We start from the raw sequence: 23627 nt of genomic DNA on the forward strand, positions 1-23627 counted from the left end.
AACTTCCTAAACTAGACAGAGGGGCAGCTGCCGCACTCGATGCAGGGATAACCTTAGATGAAATTAACAAAGCGATAGCACAATTTCCAAACAGCAAGGCCCCTGGGCCTGATGGATATGTAATAGAATTCTATAAGAAGTACTGCGCTAGTCTATCTCCACTTATGTTGCGAATGTTTCAACAATCCAAAGAAAATGCCAAACTCCCGCAAACACTGTATGAGGCTACAATAGCCCTGATCTTGAAAAAAGATAGAGATTCCATGGAGATGTCGTCATATCGCCCCGTGTCGTTACTCCCCATAGAAAACAAGGTGTTGACAAAGATATTGGCAAACCGATTGAAAAAATATATTTCCGACATCATACACCCTGACCAGACAGGTTTTATCCCGGGCCGACATATATACTACAATTTGAGACGCCTTTTCAACGTAATGTATCATGATCATAAAGTTGAGGCAGTGGTAATAGCTCTTGATGCAGAGAAGGCGTTTGATCAGATTGAGTGGAAGTATATGATGTCGGTTCTGGAGCATTTCGGGTTTGGAAAGGAATTTATTAATTGGATAAGAATTATTTATGCACACACAATGGCGTACGTGGTGACCAATCAGGAAATGTCGCAGTCATTCCGCCTGTTCAAGGGGTGCCGACAGGGGTGCCCTATTTCGCCTGCTCTCTTCGCTATAACCATGGAACCCCTTGCTACTCGCATTCGGGCATGTGCCGATATAGCTTCTGTTAAAATAAAAGACACACAGCACAAAATTTCCCTATATGCAGACGATGTTCTTTTGTTTTTGTCCAAGCCTAAAACTTCTATTCTACCCTTACTTAACTTGATAAACACATTCGGATCCTTCTCTGGCTACAAGATAAACTGGCAAAAAAGTGAGTTGATGCCAATATCACGGCCTGTGGATATGCAATTTCTGCAATCTACCCCGTTTAGAACAGTGAGGGACAAGTTCACAAGCCTTGGCATTGTAGTGACAAGAGACCTTGATCAGCTATTGAAAGCGAATTGGGACATGAAAATATATCAGCTTAAACAAAATATAGATTTTTGGAAAACTCTGCCTATTTCCTTGGTTGGTCGTATAAACGCTATTAAAATGGTTGTCCTACCCAGGTTACTTTACCTCTTCCAATGTCTACCCAATTTCATACCACAAAGCTATTTTAAGAAACTGGATTCAATAGTAACTCCATTTTTATGGGATAACAAGGCAGCCAGAATTTCAAAGAAGCATTTATGCAAGTACAAGATAGAGGGGGGCTTTGGCCTTCCTCACTTCAAACTGTATTATTGGGCTGCTAATCTGAACATTGTGTCTTTCTGGAGGGAAAGTTTACCTGCGATGAGACAGAAGGATATGCCTTCATGGCTTTTGATCGAGCAGGCCTCCTGTCAACATTCCTCACTCCCTGCACTTGTTAATAGCCCATCATATGTGAAAAAAGCCACTTATGACTCCAATCCAGTCATTTGTCATACGCTTAGGATCTGGAAACAGATTAGGGATTTTCTTAACATACCCACTGTTTACATAGACAGCCCGATTAGCCTGAATCATGCTTTCCACCCTGCATTGGATGATGTGGTGTTTTCACAGTGGAGGGAGAAGGGGCTCACAACAATTGGTAATCTATACATAGATGGTCAGTTAGCTTCATTTCAACAATTACAGGCAAAGTTCAACATGCCAACAACAAATTTTTTCAGATACCTCCAAATCAGGAATTTCTTAAGGACACATATCCCACAGTATGGCATGAAGCCAAATAGTCCTACATTAGATAGCTTGATCCTTGTCAAACCCCATTCAAAAGGGTCGGTCTCTAGACTGTATGATGTGCTACAGGCCCACATAGAGGTATCCACAGACACCATTAAAAGGGCTTGGGAACAAGAACTTGGTTCAGAAATCTCAAATGAGGACTGGATAGAAGCTCTCAGGAATATAAACCACAGTTCAGTGAATGCCAGACACAACCTTGTACAGTTTAAGGTGATACACAGGTTACACTACTCAAAAGTAAAACTGCATAAAATATTCCCGGACACCTCACCACTGTGTGAGAGGTGCAAGCAGGAGGAGGGGACGTTGACCCACTTATTCTGGACATGCCCTAAATTACATGCTTACTGGGCTCTTATTTTTGATTACTTATCTAAGGCCTTTGATAAAGTTCTAGCCCCAGACCCATTGATCGCTCTGTTTGGTACAGTTGATGGGAATAACCAGGAAGGGAAAGCTGTCTCTCTTTGTACTCTATTAGCCAAAAGGCTCATATTGCAATTTTGGAAATTGGAGACTGTACCTACCTTTGAAATGTGGTTACGGGATTTAGGGAATGTAATACATATGGAAAAGATTCGATACAACACCTCCAATAGAAGTCCATTGTTTTACAAAATATGGCAGCCGATACTGGATAAATGGTCTAGTCCCGCTTCATAACTGGGCTGACGATCTGCTGCTACTCTGTGCTGTACTACACTCAATATTTATTTTTGGCTTAACTACACTGCTTGTAATGACTATATGCTGTCTTCTTACACATGTACCACCTAATAGGATTTTGTTTTATTTTGTGTATGTGTGAGTTAACTTTTGTTTTGTCCTCTAAATTGGCCATCCCATTCAACAGTACAATGAATGTCATTGTTTGTATTGCTGTCTTTTTTACTTAATTTTTATTGAAAAAATAAAAAATAAAACATAAACAAGAAAATATATGATAAATATTCCCTTACCTTTGATGATCTACATCAGAAAGCACACCAGGAATCCCAGGTCCACAATAAATGTTTGTTTTGTTCTAAAAAATCCGTTATTTATGTCCAAATACCTTCGTTTACATATCCAAACGCTAATTCTGGTCAGCGTTATATCGGACAAAAACTTCAAAAAGTCATATTACCGGTCGAAGAAACATTTCAAACTAAGTACAGAATCAATCATTAGGATGTTTTTAACATATAGCTTCAATAAAGTTCCAACCGGAGTATTCTTTCTTGTCTTCATGAGCAATGGAACGCAAGTGAGTACCATGAGGAGAAAGCATGATCAGAAAATGGCTGCTTGATGGACACCTGACTGATTCTGCTATCATTCTCTCCCACAACATCATAGAAGTCTCATTATAATTTCTATTGATGGTTGACATCTAGTGGAACCCCTAGGCAGTGCACAATCATTCATATCTCAAGGGGATTTCATTAGGGACTCTGATGAATACATACAAGCTCAGATTTCTGACTTCCTGTTTTGATTTCAACTCAGGATTTTGCCTGCCAATATGAGTTCTGTTAATCTCACAGACATAATTCAAACAGTTTTAGAAACTTTAGAGTGTTTTCTATCCAATACTAATAATAATATGCAAATATTAGTAACTATGACTGAGGAGCAGGCCGTTTGATATGGTCAACTTTCATCCAAGCTACTCAATACTGCCCCTTCAGCCATAAGAAGTTATTTTTGGTGTCCTTTATTAGTGGTTTCTTTGCAGCAATTCGACCATGAAGGCCTGATTCACACAGTCTCCTCTGAACAGTTGATGTTGAGATGTGTCTGTTACTTGAACTCTGTGAAGCATTTAATTGGGCTGCAATCTGAGGTGCAGTTAACTCTAATGAACTTATCCTCTGCAGCAGAGGTAACTCGGGTCTTCCTTTTCTGTGGCAGTCCTCATGAGAGGCAGTTTAATCATAGAGCTTGATGGTTTTTGCCTACTGCACTTGAAGAAACTTTCAAAGTTCTTGAAATTTTCCGGATTGTCTGACCTTCATGTCTTAAAGTAATGATAGACTGTCGTTTCTCTTTGCTTTTTGAGCTGTTCTTGTCATAATTGTCACGGTCGTTGAAAGGAGTAGACCAAGATGCAGCGTGGTATGTTTCCATCCTTTATTTTGGAATCGAAAACTTAAAGAACAAAAAAAAAAAAAAACATGAAGCTAGAAAAAGTGCTCACAGGCAACTATACATAGACAAGATCCCACAAAGCACAAAGGGGAAATGGCTGCCTAAATATGATCCCCAATCAGAGACAACGATAAAAAGCTGCCTCTGATTGGGAACCATAACAGGCCAACATTGACATATAAACACCTAGATGACCCACCCTAGTCACACCCCGACCTAACCAACATAGAGAATAAAAAGCTCTCTATGGTCAGGGCATGACAATGATATATGCTTGGTCTTTTACCAAATAATGATATCTTCTGTATATACCACCCCTACCTTTTCACAACACAACTGATTTGCTCAAATGCATTAAGAAGGAAAGAAATTCCACAAAATAACTTTTAACGTGGCACACCTGTTAATTAAAATGTATTCCAGGTGAGTACCTCATGAAGCTGGTTGAGAGAATGCCAAGAGTATGCAAGGCAAAGCATGGCTACTTTGAAGAATCTCACATTTAAAATACATTTTGATTTGTTTAACACTTTTTTGGTTACTACACGATTCATATGTGTTATTCATAGTTTTGATGTCTTCACTATTATTCTACAATGTAGAATTTAAAAAATAAATAAATAAGAAAAACCCTTGAATGAGTAGGTGTCCAAACTTTTGACTGGTACTAATATATATATATATAATAAGTCCAAAAATTGATGTAGAAACTACAGATTGCCCCTTTAAGTCTATCAAAACTGTGCATGTTTGAGCATGTGTCTATTAGGCTGTTGGATTCGACATTTTGAACATTGAGATATTAAAGACATGATAGATCAGACGCATAGTATATTAAGGAATGAAAGAGACTGGGTTATGTCATGATGTTCGTAATAATGGTCGGACCAAGGCGCAGCGTACGTAGAGTTCCACATATTCATTAGAAACTTTCAAAAAAACAAAACAATAAAGAATAAATTAAACTAACAATGCAGTGGTAACAGGCAACTAAACCTAAATAATATCCCATAACCCACAGGTGGAAAAAATGCTACTTAAGTATGATCCCCAATTAGAGACAACAATAACCAGCTGCCTCTAATTGGGAATCATACAAATCACCAACATAGGAAATAAACCTAGAACCCCACATAGAAAATGTCAACTAGAACAACCCCCCAGTCACGCCCTGACCTACTCTACCATAGAAAATAAAAGCTTTCTATGGTCAGTACGTGACAGGGTCTCTGTAGAAAGACAGATAGCTGTGGAATATATTGGGTGACAAGACGAGAGCAACGTGTTGATACAGGATAGACAGATGGACATCTGTGGATTAGATGAAGGAGGGGTGGAGGTCAGGAGGTGAGGACAGATTCTCTTAAGGGAGTAATAAAAGTTTGGTATCCTGTTACCCTGTTTGCTCTCTTCCTGTAGAACCATAAAATATAAGGATTGGAGAGAAGGAGGAGTGTCTTAAGTGGGATATATATATCTGGATGGGAGAAATGTTGAGTTGTCTGAATTACAGCTGTACAGAACCTTTGGGAAGAATTAAACTTGGTTAAAGCTTATCTAGTGTCCGTGAGTTATTTCCTCTGAAGAATAAGAACCTAACAAGGCCTATGGATTTTTATTCTCATCGGTATGAATAAAAGCCCCACTTTTATTCCTAAGGCATGGATCCAAACTATGCAGCTGTTGCAAGAGCGCATTTTTCTCTGGCTGTCCACTGGTTTCAAAAACAATGATTGATAAGCAGCTTAAATTCAACCGTTATTCAACCGTTATTGGGTTCAAATACACATTTAGATCTGTGAACAGCCATTCACAACAACCACAATCCGCAAGGCGTAAATAGCTAAATGAGAGAGCAGCAGCGTGATTCACATCAATGAGCTATGTAGATATCAATAATAAGTGATATCCGTATCGCCGTAGACTACACCACTGCTGTAATCCTTACCTCCAAGTGTTTATTCAAATTGGATAATCTTCTGATGCCGACAGCAGTCGCACCATTGGAATACATAGCTTGGACTGTAGCCTACAAAAGCCTATGCCTGCTCTGTTCCCGCGATCCATCAAACACATTTGATGTGTCATCATAGTGGTCTCTGTCATGATGGCTCCGGAGAGGATGGCTGCCTTCTTATCAGCTCTTAAACAACCATGCTATTTTGTACGTTTTTTCGCGTTGTTCGTAACCTGTTTTGAACATAATGTTGCTGCTACCGTACTGCTGCTCTTTAATTATTTGTTATTCTTATCTCTAACTTCTGTTTTGGTATTTTCTTAAAACTGCATTGTTGATTAAGGGCTTGTAAGTAAGCATTTCACTGTAAGGTCTACTACACCTGTTGCATTCGGCACATGTGGCAAATAGAATTTGACTTGTGGTCAGACTCGCTCAGTTGGAACAAACTGAAACTTGCACCTTTTTTCAATGCTGATTTGAATGTCATTGAGAAAACAGAGAAGTGTCAAAGATTTTTTTTGCAAACATCTTTTCTGAATTTAAAAGTAATTCAGTAATCATCTAGTTTTTCAAAAGTATCTGTAATCTGATTACAATATTTTTGCCGGTAACGGATTACAGTTACCGTTTTTTGTAATCCCTTACATCTATTTTTATTATTTTATTATTTTGTTTCACCTTTATTTAACCAGGTAGGCCAGTTGAGAACAAGTTCTCATTTACAACTGCGACCTGGCCAAGATAAAGCAAAGCAGTGCGACACAAACAACAACACAGAGTTACACATGGAAAAAACAAACGCTTCGTCAATAACACAATAGAAAATCTATATACAGTGTGTGCAAATGAGGTAAGATTAGGGAAGTAAGGCAACAAATAGGCCGTAGTGGCGAAGTAATTACAATTTAGCAATTAAACACTGGCGTGATAGATGTGCAGAAGATGAATGTGCAAGTAGAGATACTGGGGTGCAAAGGAGCAAAAAAATAAATAACAATATGGGGACGAGGGATGTGGGATGGGCCATTTACAGATGGGCTATGTACTGGTGCAATGATCTGTGAGCTGCTCTGACAGCTGATGCTTAAAATTAGTGCTGAAAGATGAGTCTCCAACTTCAGTGATTTTTGCAGTTCATTCCAGTCATTGGCAGCAGAGAACTGGAAGGAAAGGCAGACAAAGTAGGAATTGGCTTTGGGGGTGACCAGTGAAATATACCTGCTGGAGCACGTGCTATGGGTGGGTGCTGCTATGGTGACCAGTGAGCTGAGATAAGGCAGAGCTTACCTAGCAACGACTTATAGATGACCTGGAGCCAGTGGGTTTGGCAGCGAATATGAAGCGAGGGTCAGCCAACGAGAGCATGCAGGTCGCAGTGGTGGGCAGTATATGGGGCTTTGGTGACAAAACGGATGGCACTGTGATAGACTGCATTCAATATGCTGAGTAGAGTGTTGGAGGCTATTTTGTAAATGACATCTCCGAAGTCAAGGATCGGTAGGATGGTCAGTTTTATGAGGGTATGTTTGGCAGCATGAGTGAAGGATGCTTTGTTGTGAAATAGGAAGCCAATTCTAGATTTAATTTTGGATTGGAGATGCTTAAAGTGAGTATGGAAGAAGAGTTTACAGTCTAACCAGACCCCTAGGTATATGTAGTTGTCCACCTATTCTAAGTCAGAACCGTCCAGAGTAGTGATGCAGGACGGGGGGGCAGGTGCGGGCAGCGATCGTTTGAAGAGCATGCATTTAGTTTTACTTGCATTTAAGAGCAGTTGGAAGCCACGGAAGGAGAGTTGTATGGCATTGAAGCTCGTCTGGAGATTAGTTAACACAGTGTCCAAAGAAGGAACAGAAGTATACAGAATTGTGTCGTCTGCGTAGAGGTGGATCAGAGAATCACCAGTAGCAAGAGCGACATCATTGATGTATACAGAGAAAAGAGTTGGCCCGAGAATTGAACCCTGTGGCACCCCCATAGACTGCCAGAGGTCCGGACAACAGGCCCTCCAATTTGACACACTGAACTCTGTCTGAGAAGTAGTTGGTGAACCAGGCGAGGCAGTCATTTGAGAAACCAAGGCTGTTGAGTCTGCCGATAAGAATGTGGTGATTGACAGAGTTGAAAGACTTGGCCAGGTCGATGAATATGGCTGCACAGTATTGTCTTTTATTGAGAGCGGTTATGATATCGTTTAGGACCTTGAGCATGGCTGAGGTGCACCCATGACCAGCTCTGAAACCAGATGGCATAGTGGAGAAGGTACGGTGGGAATCGAAATGGTTGGTGATCTGTTTGTTAACTTGGCTTTCGAAGGCCTTAGAAAGGCAGGATAGGAGAGATATAGGTCTGTAACAGTTTGGGTCTAGAGTGTCTCCTCCTTTGAAGTGGGAGATGACCGCGGCAGGTTTCCAATCTTTAGGGATCTCAGACGATAAGAAAGAGAGGTTGGACAGGCTAGTAATAGGGGTTGCAACAATGGCGGCGGATAATTCTAGAAAGAGAGGGTTCAGATTGTCTAGTGCAACTGATTTGTAGGGGTCCATATTTTTCAACTCTTTCAGAACATCAGCTATCTGGATTTGGGTGAAGGAGAAATGGGGGAGGCTTGAGCAAGTTGCTGTGGGGGGTGCAGGGCTGTTGACCGGGGTAGGGGTAGCCAGGTGGAAAGCATGGCCAGCCGTAGAGAAATGATTATTGAAATTGTCAATTATCGTGGATTTATCGGTGGTGACAGTGTTTCCTAGCCTAGACTTTACAGTGTCCCAAAACTTTTGGGAGTTTGTGCTACAGAATGCAAATTTCTGTTTGAAAATGCTAGCTTTTGCATTCCTAACTGCCTGTGTATATTGGTTCCTAATTTCCCTGAAAAGTTGCATATCGCTGGGGCTTTTCGATGCTAATGCAGTATGCCACAGGATGTTTTTATGTTGGTCAAGGGCAGTCAGGTCTGGAGTGAACCAAGTGCTATATCTTTTCCTGGTTCTGGCTTATTTAAGATGTTGAGGAAAGCACTTTAATAGAATAACCAGTCATCCTCTACTGACGGAATGAGGTCAATATCCTTCCAGGATACCCAGGCCAGGTCGATTAGAAAGGCCTGCTCGCTGAAGTGTTTTAGGGAGCGTTTGACGGTAACGAGGGGTGGTCGTTTGACCGCAGACCCATTACGGATGCAGGCAATGAGGCAGTGATCACTGTGATTCTGGTTGAAGACAGCAGAGGTGTATTTAGAGGGCAGGTTGGTCAGAATGATATCTATGAGGGTTTACGGATTTGGGGTTGTACCTGGTAGGCTCATTGATCATTTGTGTGAGATTGATGGCATCTAGCTTAGATTGTAGGACGGCCAGGGTGTTAAGCATGTCCCAGCTTAGGTCACCTAACAGTACGAGCTCTGAAGATAGATGGGGGGCAATCAATTCACATATGGTCTCCAGGACACAGCTGGGGGCTGAAGGTGGTCTATAACAAGCGGCAACAGTGAGAGACTTGTTTCTGGAAAGGTGGAATTTTAGAAGTAGAAGCTCGAATTGTTTGGGCACAGACCTGGATAGTATGACAGAACTCTGCAGGCTATCTCTGCAGTAGATTGCATCTCCGCCCCCTTTGGCAGTACTATCTTGTCAGAAAATATTATAGTTAGAGTTGGAAATTTCAGGATTTTTGGTGGCCTTCCTAAGCCAGGATTCAGACACAGCTAGGACATCCGGGTTGGCAGAGTGTGCTAAAGCAGTAAATAAAACAAACTTAGGGAGGATGCTTCTAATGTTAACATGCATGAAACCAAGGCTTTTACGGTTACAGAAGTCAACAAATGAGAGCGCCTGGGGAACAGGAGTGGAGCTAGGCGCTGCAGGGCATAAGGGTACGGCTAAAGGCTGTAAGAACTGGTCGTCTAGTGCATTCGGAACAGAGAGTAAAAAGAGCAGGTTTCTGGTGCGCGGAAGAATAGATTCAAGGCATAATACACAGACAAGGGTATGGTAAGATGTGAATACAGTGGAGGTAAACCTAGAAATTGAGAGTTTTTGTCTCTAGAGACACCATTTAAACCAGGTGAGGTCACCGCATGTGTGGGAGTTGGAACAAAAGGGCTAGCTAAGGCATATTGAGCAGGGCTCGAAGCTCTACGGTGAAATAAGACAATCACGAACCAAAACAGCAATGGACAAGGCATATTGACATTAGGGAGAGGCATGCGTAGCCGTGTGATCATAAGGACCAGTGAGTAGCTAGGCGAGCCGGAGACACAGCGATTCAGAGAGCTAGCAGGCCGGGGCTAGCAGGCTAGCAGAAGGGCCTTAGGGGGACGTCACAACGAAAGAGTCTGTTGTAGCCCCCTCGGACGGTTACGTCGGCAGACCAGTCATGATGATTGGCAGGGCTCCATGTAGGCAGTAAAAGGGTCCAGGCCAATTGGCAAAATAGGTATTGTAGTCCAAGAAATTGGCTGATGGACCTCTTCAACTAACAGTCCGATATGCTCTAGACAGCTAGCGGGCCGCGACAAGCAGGCTAGCAGATGGGCCTTCAGGGGACGTCGCGATGGAGGCGCCTGTTGAAACCCCCTCGGGCGGATTACATCGGTAGACCAGTCGTGATAGATCGGCGGGGCTTCGTGTCGGCAGTAAAAGGGGTCCAGGCCAATTGGCAAAATAGGTATTGTAGCCCAAGGAGTGGCTGATGGATCTCTTCAGCTAGCCGAGAGATGGGCCTAGCACGAGGCTAGTTCCAGGCTAACTGGTGCTTGCTTCAGGACAGAGACGTTAGCCAGGAGTAGCCACTCGGATAGCAGCTTGCTAGCTGTGATTATCCAGGTGAAAAGGTTCAAAGCTTGCGGAAGGAATCCGGAAATGTGTAGATTTGATGGAGAAAAAGCAGTCTGGTATGCTTTTGGTTGAATCCCGCTGTGCAGACTGGCATTAGTTGACCGGGCTAAGGTTAGCTGATGACCGCTAGCAGTGGCTAACTGACTACTAGCTAGTAGCTAGTTAGCTGGCTAGCTTCTGTTGGGTGTTCTGGTTCTAAAGTATAGAAAAAAGCAGATCCATACCACATGTAATCCGTTACTTCCCAACCCTGTTTATAACGCTGCACAATTTTAGTATTGCATTAGGACCAACAGAGAGTGAGGTAATGATAGAATACAGAATGTATGGGAGGTGTTTGACTTGCTCAAAGTCAAGCCTCTGATAGCTGTATATGATAGCTGTATATTAGGAGATAGGAGGTAATATACTAGGATAATAAAAAACTTTTGTGGATGTCCAACATGAATCCGTTGAAATGGACCCTTTTCTTACGTCCATTATCCTTATGATAGTAGAACATAACCATGAGCATGGTCTTTCCTGTCCCTGGAATTCACCTAAAAAAAAGAGACAAGAACGAAACATATGGATCATAAAATATAGCTAACAATATCTGAAGAAAGCATGAAACAACATGGCAATAACACAAGGAGTCAGTAGTCACAGGGTCAGCATCAAACAGAATGTAAGTAAGTGTTATAACCTGTAGATAATGTTTTAACTGGCCGATAATGTGTTATAACTTGCGGATAATGTGTTATAACTTGCAGATAATGTCCGAGAAGCCGGTGTTTGGAAGATATATTGGAACGGGTGTTGTTAGGTCTGAGACGAAGGCTCAGTCTTTTTTTTCTGTATCTATGGACGCGACCCAGTCGTTCAGTCTTTTTGTTCTGAATCTGTTGACACAACCCAGTTGTTCGCTCCAAATGTTCCATTGCCATACTGGCTGGCAACATTCTTGTCCCTTGGTTGCTAGTGTAAGGAATTGTAATAGATACTGGTAACTTGTTTTAACAACTTCTCAACACTAGCTATACTTGACACAACATGCACCCATCCCCCACTATATCCCCACTCTTCGTACCCTTATAATAACCACAGACCCACACACACTCCCCTCCCCCATGAACAGGCCCCTGTTAAAACAAGCGCACATACATTCTGCTCGAGGATGAGATTCTAAGACAAAGAACTGTGTGAAGAGCCAATGGAACGTCGACATCAGGCCCGGACAGGACTACCCACGACCCAGATCGACCAATCGGAAGGCCAGACTACAAGATCAACCTACTTTACTTGTTGCATATATAACCAGCACAAACTGCTTAGAGGTCTCTTTTCCGACGATTCCATACGAGTCAGACAGAAGGGGCCGTGCTGCACGATTTCAAAGATATCATTACCTGTGAATAAACTGCCTTATTATACAATTATCCACCTCGTCTTATGTCTCAACTTGATCTCCTGTCTCCAGTAAACGTTTTATCAACAAAACTTGGTATGCAGAGGATGGTTTGTTAAAACCTTTGAATTCGGTCCATAGAAAGTTGATGAGACAGGAGACGAGTTGGAGAAAGATTCCAGAAGGAGGGGTGACCTGTACGCAGGAGCAATTCGGTCATTCAACTCGCCTCAAGAATACTGATCAAAGAGCTCGACAAATATAAGGTAAGCAGAACCTGTTAAATCGAAATCTGCATATTATATTATAGTCAAATACCCAAATTAAGATCAGTGTTTCTGAGGCTGAGTATGGATTACTGTTAAATTTTATGTGAAAACTGTCCGTAACCGAAGGCATTGTGTAAAGATATCTGCGAAGTATAAGATCAAGTCGTATTAGTAATCTGGAACTAGTTGAATGGTGCTTCAATTAGGAGTATCGGAGAGAAATCTAAGCTTGATGTAGTCTGATCAAGTCGTATTAGTAATCTGGAACTAGTTGAATTGTGTTTCAATTAGGAGTATCGGAGAGAAATCTAAGCTTGATGTAGTGTTGAAATGTAATGTAATCTGTTCAAGTCGTATTAGTAATCTGAGACTAGTGGAAATGGCACCCCATTAGGCGCATCGGTGAGAAAACTAAGCTTGACATTTCGGGATTCAAGTCGCATTAGTAATCTGGGGCTAGTGGAAAAGGCACCCCACTGGGAGCATCGGAGATAAATCTAAGCTTGGACTAGGAGTATAGGAATTAAACCTGAACTCTCCAAATTAATGTAACTGCTTGACCGTTTCACGAGACTGATTGTTAACTACTGGTATTCTACAGTAAGGCTGTGTTAAAAGTGACCGCTGAGTCAAAAAGTTTAGGCCGTTGTGAAGCGATTGCGCTGAAAGTCGACTTGATTTTTCCCTCTATTGCGCTGAAAGTTGACTTGATTCTTCCCTCTTGTGCTGTTGGTTTTGCCTTAAGGACTAGAAATCATTTGATAATTATTCTAGAAACGCTTGAATTTACTAACATATTGTTCCAAAAGGATATTGCCGAAATACTTTGGCAAAGTATTTAATTAATCGAAAGAAATCAGAAGGGCACTCCCATACAGAAAACCTGACATGATGGGGGTGGTCACTGGAGCCCCAACTGACACCAAAGAGGGCATGTCCAACAATAATGACGCCCCACCTACCACCACAGCCGCCCCATCGGCCCCAACCCATCTATACCCAGAACTGCCACAGGGAGAGAAAATAACACCACCTCCCTATTTTCAAAATCCATTTACCCACCTCCCTCAAAACCCTTTTCTGACCCCTGCTGTGGTACAGGCACCGGTGTTTGTGGTGCATGAAGGAAACCTAAAAGGTAGCATGACTTTGGGGATCCAAGAAGGGCAACTCGTGTGTGAAGAGAGGCCTGATCATCGAGAAAGGGAGGAAAGGGATAGAGCGTACACACAGGGACGTGGGGGGGGTTCGAACCCCGCCTCACTACAGGGACATGGTGGGTCTCTACCAACCTACCCACCAGGACGGGGTGGTGGGTCTCAACCAGGCCCTTTGAAGAGAGAAGACAGAGAGCTGATTCAGTTTTCTTCCACTCCAAACCCAGACTGGTTTAGAAGCAGAACACGGGGGGGTAGTCAAATAGTCACTGAAGGGTCATGGTCGCCACCAGGACAATGCTCCTCTGGGGCCTCATTAAGAGGAAACCACAGCAAGGATGATGAAGGTGAGAACAGATTAGGACAAGATGAAGAGGAGGTGGAGCGAGATTACACACCACAACCAGGCTATCCGTCTAAATGGGGACAACAACCAAGGAACATTGGACCCTGGGGGAGCTGTTACAATTGTAAGCAGACAGGACATATGGCTCGTCAGTGTCCATACCCAGTGACAGCGGCCCAAAACCAGTGGATGGCGAATAGGGGACGAGGATACGCCCCGAGATCGAGGGGAGGAGTCCGACCAATGATGTACCAACCACGTGAGGCCCTTCAACCCGCATACAACCACCCGAATCCAGACCCAAATCAGCAGCCACCTCCTCCCTTCCAGGGCATGTCTGACGAATATGCCCCATGGCCCTGAAGCTGCCCACCACTAACCTACACTCATCATTGACCTGGACTACTGAAGCATCAAAGGCTTTTGCACTCTTGAAAACAGATCTCTCAGTGGCAGCAGCCTTAACAGCACCTGACTACAAAAACCAGTTCCATCTGGATGTTTCTGAAAAAGAAGGATTTACATCATCCATCCTTTTCCAGAAAAAGAGGGGGAGAGAAGAGTGTTGATGTATCACTCCTCCAAACTGGACCACATTGAAGTGGGACAAACCACATGCTCCAGGTATGTGGCTGCAGTGGCAAAAGCTATTGAAAAAACAGCCCACCTGGTAATGTGCCATCCATTGGAAATCCACACCCACCATGGGGTTGCAGCATATCTGATGAGCAAAGAATTCACGTTCAGCGCTGAAAGAAAAACAAAAATCCAGAATAAATGCACACAATCACACATCACTTTTGTCAACACTGACAAAAACATGGCAGACGCACTCAATGCTGAAGAAGGTCTACCCAACTCCTGTACAGAAAGAGCTGCACAAGAACTGAAACTGAGATCTGACCTGGGGAACGAACCACTCACCAACCCTGACCTATGGTTGTACACAGATGGATGCTGTTACAGAGGAGAAGAATGGAACATAGCAGCATACGCAGTGGTGCAGCAGCTTCCGGATGGATCACACGTGACTTTGGAATCTGCTACCATCCCACAACCTGCATCAGCCCAATTAGCTGAAATCATAGGTTTGACACAAGCACTGGAAAGAGCTGAAGGGAAGACTGTGAACATCTACATCGACTCAGCTTATGCTCATGGAGCAGTCCATACGAATGGATCACAATGGCTGAGACGCAACTTCACCACCACAGGAAACCTTCCAATCAAACACAAGACACAGATGGAAAAACTGATTAAATCGGTCTCACTTCCTGAGAAGGTGGCCATCATGAAGTGTAAAGGACACCAACAACTGAAAAACAGAGTCAGCGAGGGAAATGATGCAGCTGATAAAGCAGCCAAGAAAGCTGGCGGATACACCCCGAGACAAATGGTACTACAGATCCAACCAGCTCGGACTGAGCTCACAAAGCAACACATAAAAGAACTCCAGTTCACAGCAGGACCCTATGAACACTCAGTATGGGGACAGAAAGGGGCCACCAAGGGACCTGATGAACTGTGGAGATGCCATGATGGCAGACTAGTGGCACCAGCAAACCTATGTCCAGAACTAATACGAGAAGCTCATGGGCCCACACACGAAGGCAAACTAAAGACTTTACAGAAGGTGTCCCACATCTGGTGGCACCCACACATGAAAGACATGACAGATTTATTCTGTGATGAATGCGGCATTTGTGGTAGCCACAATCCAAAGAAACCATATCAAACGCCCATGGGTTCATACCCAGTCCCTAACGCTTGTTTTCAGGACATCAGCATAGATTACACTGACATGGGGCTAGACAATGTGACAAATGGGAAAAGGTACCTTTTGGTAATGGTAGACAGGTTTTCCAAATGGGTCGAGGAAATACCAACAGCACGTGAGGATGCCAGGTCAGTCATTAAGTGGCTGCAGACTGAACTCATACCAAGGTATGTAGTTCCAAGGCAAATCCGAACCGACAAACGGGTCCCATTTCAGTAACCAACACCTGAGACAGGTGGAGGAAAGATTGGGTATTGTGCACAAGTTTGGGTTAGTGTACAGGCCACAATCTCAAAAGCCTCGTGAAACGCGCCAATCAAATGTATGTGCAGGTTTGAAGTTGATTTGGGTTGAAGCCCTGCCCCTGGAGTTGATGGCCATGAGAGCCTCTCCAGGTGCAGGCACCCATCTCTCTCCTCATGAGATAATGGCTGGAAGAGTCATGCCTGGTCCACCAAGGGAGGGAGGTCATATGGCCGCCCTTGATGTACAATAAATTGTAATGTCTGATTATGTGAGAAAATTGACGGAACTTTCTGCAGCTCTCTCCACACAGATTCACAAGGTCCAAGAGGGGGAGCTGACGGGAGATCCGCCACCACTGAAGGTAAAAAATTGGTGACTGGGTGGGGTTAAAGTCCACAAGAGAAAGTGGCTAGAACCCAGGTGGACTGGACCGTACGAAGTGAGGGAGGTTACTTCACACTCAGTCCAGGTCAAAGGTAAATCAGGCGCACCTTGGCACCACCTCACACATTGCACTCCAGCCCCAATCCCTTCTAGAACACTGACAGAAGTCAGAGCTGATTTAAACAGCTTAAATTCGATTCCAAATGAAGACATTCCTGACTCAGGGGATGCGGCATCAAACTCCGCCTCCCCTGAAAAAGGAACCTCGCCCAGTTAGAGGGACATTTCTCCCTCCCTGGGCAAGGCTAGGGATATCTGGCCCCTTATTTGTGATATTCCTACTGATATTTGGGGTGTCCCTGGGCACTTTCACATGGTTAATAGAATAACTATAACCGGATCCCCATGGATGTATGTTACGGACACTCTAGTCTAACTAGGTAATAACAGATTTTTTAAAAATCAAAAAATCAAAAATTATAAAACAACAGTTAAAATAAGAAACTAATATGGCTCAAATTGAGAAGGTTGAATAAGAGCGGGTGGAGAGCTGTGCAGAGAATGGACAGAAGATGGCAGTATTGCAGCACTCAACGGTCTCCCAGCCAACGGGGAGCCTGGTTGAATGCTGGTGACATAATTTTGTTTTTGTAGTAAACATTTAGGTTAAGGGTTTCCGTGTTCCCAGAGATAAGATATCTTAAAGGAGTACACTTATATATACAGTGGGGAGAACAAGTATTTGATACACTGCCGATTTTGCAGGTTTTCCTACTTACAAAGCATGTAGAGGTCTGTAATTTTTATCATAGGTACACTTCAACTGTGAGAGACGGAATCTAAAACAAAAATCCAGAAAATCACATTATATGATTTTTAAATAATTAATTTGCATTTTATTGCATGACATAAGTATTTGATCACCTACCAACCAGTAAGAATTCCGTCTCTCACAGACCTGTTAGTTTTTCTTTAAGAAGCCCTCCTGTTCTCCACTCATTACCTGCATTAACTGCACCTGTTTGAACTCGTTACCTGTATAAAAGACACCTGTCCACACACAATCAAACAGATTCCAACCTCTCCACAATGGCCAAGACCAGAGAGCTGTGTAAGGACATCAGTGATAAAATTGTAGACCTGCACAAGGCTGGGATGGGCTACAGGACAATAGGCAAGCAGCTTGGTGAGAAGGAAACAACTGTTGGCGCAATTATTAGAAAATGGAAGAAGTTCAAGATGACGGTCAATCACCCTCGGTCTGGGGCTCCATGCAAGATTTCACCTCGTGGGGCATCAATGATCATGAGGAAGGTGAGGGATCAGCCCAGAACTACACGGCAGGACCTGGTCAATGACCTGAAGAGAGCTGGGACCACAGTCTCAAAGAAAACCATTAGTAACACACTACGCCGTCATGGATTAAAATCCTGCAGCGCACGCAAGGTCCCCCTGCTTAAACCAGTGCATGTCCAGGCCTGTCTGAAGTTTGCCAATGACCATCTGGATGATCCAGAGGAGGAATGGGAGAAGGTCATGTGGTCTGATGAGACAAAAATATAGCTTTTTGGTCTAACTCCACTCGCCGTGTTTGGAGGAAGAAGAAGTATGAGTACAACCCCAAGAACACCATCCCAACCGTGAAGCATGGAGGTGGAAACATCATTCTTTGGGGATGCTTTTCTGCTAAGGGGACAGGACGACTGCACCGTATTGAGGGGAGGATGGATGGGGCCATGTATCGCGAGATCTTGGCCAACAACCTCCTTCCCTCAGTAAGAGCATTGAAGATGGGTCGTGGCTGGGTCTTCCAGCATGACAACGACACGAAGCACACAGCCATGGCAACTAAGGAGTGGCTCCGTAAGAAGCATCTCAAGGTCCTGGAGTGGCCTAGCCAGTCTCCAGACCTGAACCCAATAGAAAATCTTTGGAGGGAGCTGAAAGTCCGTATTGCCCAGCGACAGCCCCGAAACCTGAAGGATCTGGAGAAGATCTGTAGGGAGGAGTGGGCCAAAATCCCTGCTGCAGTGTGTGCAAACCTAGTCAAGAACTACAGGAAACGTATGATCTCTGTAATTGCAAACAAAGGTTTCTGTACCAAATATTAAGTTCTGCTTTTCTGATGTATCAAATACTTATGTCATGCAATAAAATGCAAATTAATTACTTAAAAATCATACAATGTGATTTTCTGGATTTTTGTTTTAGATTCCGTCTCTCATAGTTGAAGTGTACCTATGATAATAATTACAGACCTCTACATGCTTTGTAAGTAGGAAAACCTGCAAAATCGGCAGTGTATCAAATACTTGTTCTCCCCACTGTATATTAGGAGGATTATTTTCTGAGTTTTATTTAGACAAGGGATTTTTTAAGATAAAGGGTTATTTTAGTATGTCTAGATATAGTATGGAACACGAATGTAAGGAGGTGATGTAACCTTTTGACCTATCTTCATTGCATTTTCATGTGGTTTGATCACCCACGGGGGAATGTAGTGAGGATAATGAAATTGTGGTCATTTGGAATACTAATTTGAGGTAAATTGATTATAATAGAGTTTATAACTCTTGACCATAATTGCAGTTTTAACCACAGAGGAGTCAGGTTTCTGTTTTTAAACATTGGCTATGACGGTTTTGAATGGGCTGTTATTGATTTGGTAATACAACAGAAAAAATCCCATTTGTCATCGATAATAAATGGGGGAAGATATGATACATTGAGGTGTGAACAGGATATATTTTAAGCCTATAGGGCAGGAAAATACATAAGCATTTAAAATATAAGAATATTTTACTAATCTTACCTAAGTCAATATTAAGAGTAGGTAAGGTTGATACCTGGCCAGGGCCAGGTATCAAACGGGAGAGGGGTACATTGTGGTCTAGGATAGGATTGGGGCCTATTGGATAATAACCTGTTATGGCTGCAGCCCGACGCCGGTACACCTATGACAACATCCAGCTCAAGTGCAGGGCGCGAAATTCAAAATCTATTTTTTTTAAATATTTAACTTTCACACATTAACAAGTCCAATACAGCATTTGAAAGATAAACATCTTGTCAATCCAGCCAACATGTCCGATTTTTTAAATGTTTTACAGAGAAAACACCACATATATTTATGTTAGCTCACCACCAAATAAAAAAGAGGACAGACATTTTTCACAGCACAAGTAGGATGCAAGTAGCATGCACAAGCCAACCTATCTAACCTAGAACCAACCTAAATAACCTAGAAAAAACTACCTCAGATGACAGTCCTATAACATGTTACACAATAAATCTATGTTTTGTTCAAAAAATGTGCATATTTTAGCTATAAATCAGTTTTACATTACTGCTACCATCATAGCTACAGTCAGAAATCGCACGGGAGTAGCCAGAGAAAATACAGACACCAACGTCAACTACTAATTACACATCAGAAAACATTTCAGAAAAATATATGGTGGATAGCTAATGAAAGACAAAGATCTTGTGAATAGAGCCAATATTTCAGATTTTTTAAGTGTTTTACAGCGAAAACACAATATATCGTTATATTAGCTTACTACAATAGCTAGCACACAGCAGCATTGATTCTAGTCAAACGGTAGCATAGCACAGTTCGACAGATATATGAAAAAGCATCCCAAATTGGGTCCTTATCTTTGTTGATCTTCCATCAGAATGTTCTCCAAGGGGTCCTTTGTTCAGAAACGTCTTTATTTCGATCCAGAACGAACGATTTTCCTCTTGAATTAGCAAGCACACTGGCAGTGCGGCGCTAACCTCTCCATCTTGACAAAATTATTGCGTCGCATCACGTCTAAAGTCCAGAATAAATTTCAATAATATAATGAAACTATATTGAAAAAACATACTTTAGGATGATATTGTGACATGTATCAAATAAAATCGAAGCCAGAGATCATATTCACCTTTAACGAGTGTTTTCCAGGAGCCGAGTCCAGGTCCTACTTCGCGCCCAGAAAAAAAAATAAAGTGCGCAAGTCTCACTCCAAGAGGTTGTGTTCAATCCCAGGACGAGATAATCAAGTCATTTCTGCTCTCACTTCCGCATGACACCCAGAGGAAGGCGTATGACGTGTTTCTACAGTCCTAAGTGACATGCCCTTTTATAGACAAGGTCTTGAAGAGCGACATCGATTTTGGAAATCTCACTTCCGGATAGGAAATGGGCTGTAAAAATAGTTCTGTTCCACTTAGAGAAATAATTAAAACGGTTTTAGAAACTAGAGACTGTTTTCTATCCAATAGTAATAATAATATGCATATTGTAAGAGCAAAAATTGATTAAGAGGCCGTTTGAAAATTGGCACATATTTTCCAGTTTTTCAATACGCCCCCTGCAGCCATAACAAGATAAACTAATTTAAAATTAAAAATTACTAGCTAAAAAATGGGTATAGAAGTTAAATATATAATCAGATAGAACAAATGAGAAACTGTTTGTTAGCCAAACTTGTATGTCCAGGATGTTATGCGTTACAGGTGAATTAAAGGAGAAGGTGATTCACTCGACCTGGGGGCATATCGCACTTGGAGGGTGAGACACACTGACACTGCCGAATGATCACAGAGTTAAGGAGAAGAACCGTTGCTAATAGAGCTCGGGGATCAACTCCTTAATGAAGACTCCCTGACCCCGACCTCTCAACACTGTGTACGTTCATAGAAGTGAAAGTGTTGCTTGATCTCTGGCTGATGATGTGTTCTCTGAGAGAGGGTGGGGTTTTTACAGGACTGCTTGTAGTCCTGAGCTGCCTGATTAGGATACGATGGGGATGTTACCATCACAGTACTGCCAGTTCCAACGGACCAGGGTTCAGCCGGCCTCCTCCACCACTTCAAGACCAAGTCCCACGCCACCACCTAAGCTCTCCAATCCGGTACAGGTAATAAATGTAAAAGACATCTCAGATAGTGACCCATTGGGGACTGAAACTGGTTATGAGGAAAGGGAGAATATGTGGTTGGCCTACAAAACACTTAATAGAAAGGACTGTGTCGTATGTGGACATGCCAGACCTATTCTGGCTGCTCACCCATTTGCCCTAAGTAATGGGGAAGGTTGGATGTGTATATTGGAAAGTTTAAGCCAAATTCAACCCTGTGTAAAACTCTGAGTCTTGTGTTCCCAGAAGTCCCTCCCCAGAAGGTACCGTGGGGAGTTAAGGCATATGAGGGATATTACAGCTGTATCACTGGTACAGGTAGGGGTATAGACTATGGGAGGCTCCCTACTACTACCTGCATCACTAATGCCACTATTAACTAGAGGTGTTGCTGATGTATGGTGGATGTGTGGACCTGCCAGGCGGTTGACCCCATTTTGAAAGGAAATTGTCGTTGCACATGTGCTTTGGCCAGTCTGATACCACCATTGCCTATTATTGAGGTTATAGCTAACCAACTTCTGGGAGCTGCACATGACACAGAGACTCGGTACCAACCCAGGAGACGGCAGAACCGTGACGCTCCTTGGTCCGAGGGTACAGATAACATGCACACCAACCTGTTGGGGTCCCAATAGGGGTCCCCCACGAATACCAGACATCAAACAGGAATGATGGCCTGTGGCATTTATTGCCCATTTTTGGCCCAGCTATTGTTGATGCTAAGCAGAATGCCTGAATCAATTATATCTACTATAATCAACAATGATTTGTTAAACTACACCCACACAGCACTTACGGGGATGGCTGAACAATTGGATGCTACCTCTCAAACCAGTAGACAAAATAGACTAGAACTGGACATGATACTGGCCAACCAGGGAGGTGTATGTAAAATGATTGGAGAACAGTGTTGCACGTTTGTTCCTAACAATACTAGTCCGGATGGGAGCATTTCAAAAGCTCTGAGTGGGTTGGCAAAGTTATCAGTGGAGATGAAGGGTCTTGCAGGTGTGGAGGAGAGTGGACTGTTCCCTGACTGGGTGGTTGGTTTGGTAAGTACACTACAATGATGGTTACTGGATTTCTGACTCTAGTTGTTGTTTTTCTTATGCTCATGTGCTGTGCTGCCTGTATCATACCTTGTTTGAAGAAGTCTGTTACAGATGTGGCAAGGAGGCTGATACGGAATCAAGCTTTCGCAGGAGAGTGGGCCTGACAGAGGAGGACCCTTGGTTTGCTGTAGTAGAGGTTGTCGAATGAATAAAAAGTGATGTTTGTCCTCCCTGTTGTGAAGGTTTGAAGTTCCCGGGTGGCGACGAGCCCACCTGGTACAGGTTGTATAGAGGGATGGACCTGAGGGTTTAACATTTTCTCGTTTTTTGGTTAATAATGTGTGATTTTGGACTCAACAAGGCTTTGAGGCGGTCCATGGACAATTGGCAGCTACATCCCTGATGGCATTTCAAAATAGAATCGCGGTTGATATGTTATTGGCAGAACGGGGGGGGGGTTTGTGCCATGTTTGGTGAACAGTGTTGTACTTTCATTCCCAACAACACAGCTACGGATGGGAGTCTGACTGTAGCATTGGAGGGACTTCGTACCCTTAATGGTAAGATGAAACAGCATTCTGGAGTGGACACTTCTATGTGGGACTCATGGATGGATGCTTTTGGTAAATATAAGACGCTGGTTTCCTCTATCCTAGTATCTATTTCCGTTTTTGCGGGCATTCTTGTACTTTGTGGATGCTGTTGCATTCCATGTGCGCGCACGCTTGTTAGCCGTGTTATCACTGCCGCCATAGACCCTAATCAGGAAAGGGCCCAAATGTTCCCATTGCTTGATGATGGGGAAGCTGGACCTGTCTATCTATTTGAGGACTAAGAAACTTTTATGTCACGTCTCTTGTGAGACGTGAAGAGGGGGAATAAAAAATTTGTCTTCTGACAAATTTTATCCCATAGCTTTGTCTTTTTTTACTTTTATGTCACGTCTCTTGTGAGACGTGAAGAGGGGGAATTAAAAATTTGTCTTCTGACAAATTTTATCCCATAGCTTTGTCTTTTTTACTTTTATGTCACGTCTCTTGTGAGACGTGAAGAGGGGGAATTAAAAATTTGTCTTCTGACAAATTTTATCCCATAGCTTTGTCTTTCTTACTTTTATGTCACGTCTCTTGTGAGACGTGAAGAGGGGGAATCAAAAATTTGTCTTCTGACAAATTTTAACTAGTTTATTCACGTCTATAAGACGTGAAGAGGGGGATTTGTAAGGAATTGAAATAGATACTGGTAACTTGTTTTAACAACTTCTCAACACTAGCTATACTTGACACAACATGCACCCATCCCCCACTATACCCCCACTCTTTGTACCCTTATAATAACCACAGACCCACACACACTCCCCTCCCCCATGAAC

General features: G+C 42.9%; 1 pseudogene; it reads right to left on the minus strand.

Annotated features, from left to right (window-relative positions):
• The window catches only part of LOC139555890 (lactation elevated protein 1 homolog B-like), a 72563-nt pseudogene that overhangs the window by 34525 nt on the left and 14411 nt on the right, over positions 1–23627 (minus strand).

The sequence above is a fragment of the Salvelinus alpinus genome, chromosome 27 (genome assembly GCF_045679555.1).
Source record: "Salvelinus alpinus chromosome 27, SLU_Salpinus.1, whole genome shotgun sequence".
NCBI classification, from domain to species: domain Eukaryota; kingdom Metazoa; phylum Chordata; class Actinopteri; order Salmoniformes; family Salmonidae; genus Salvelinus; species Salvelinus alpinus.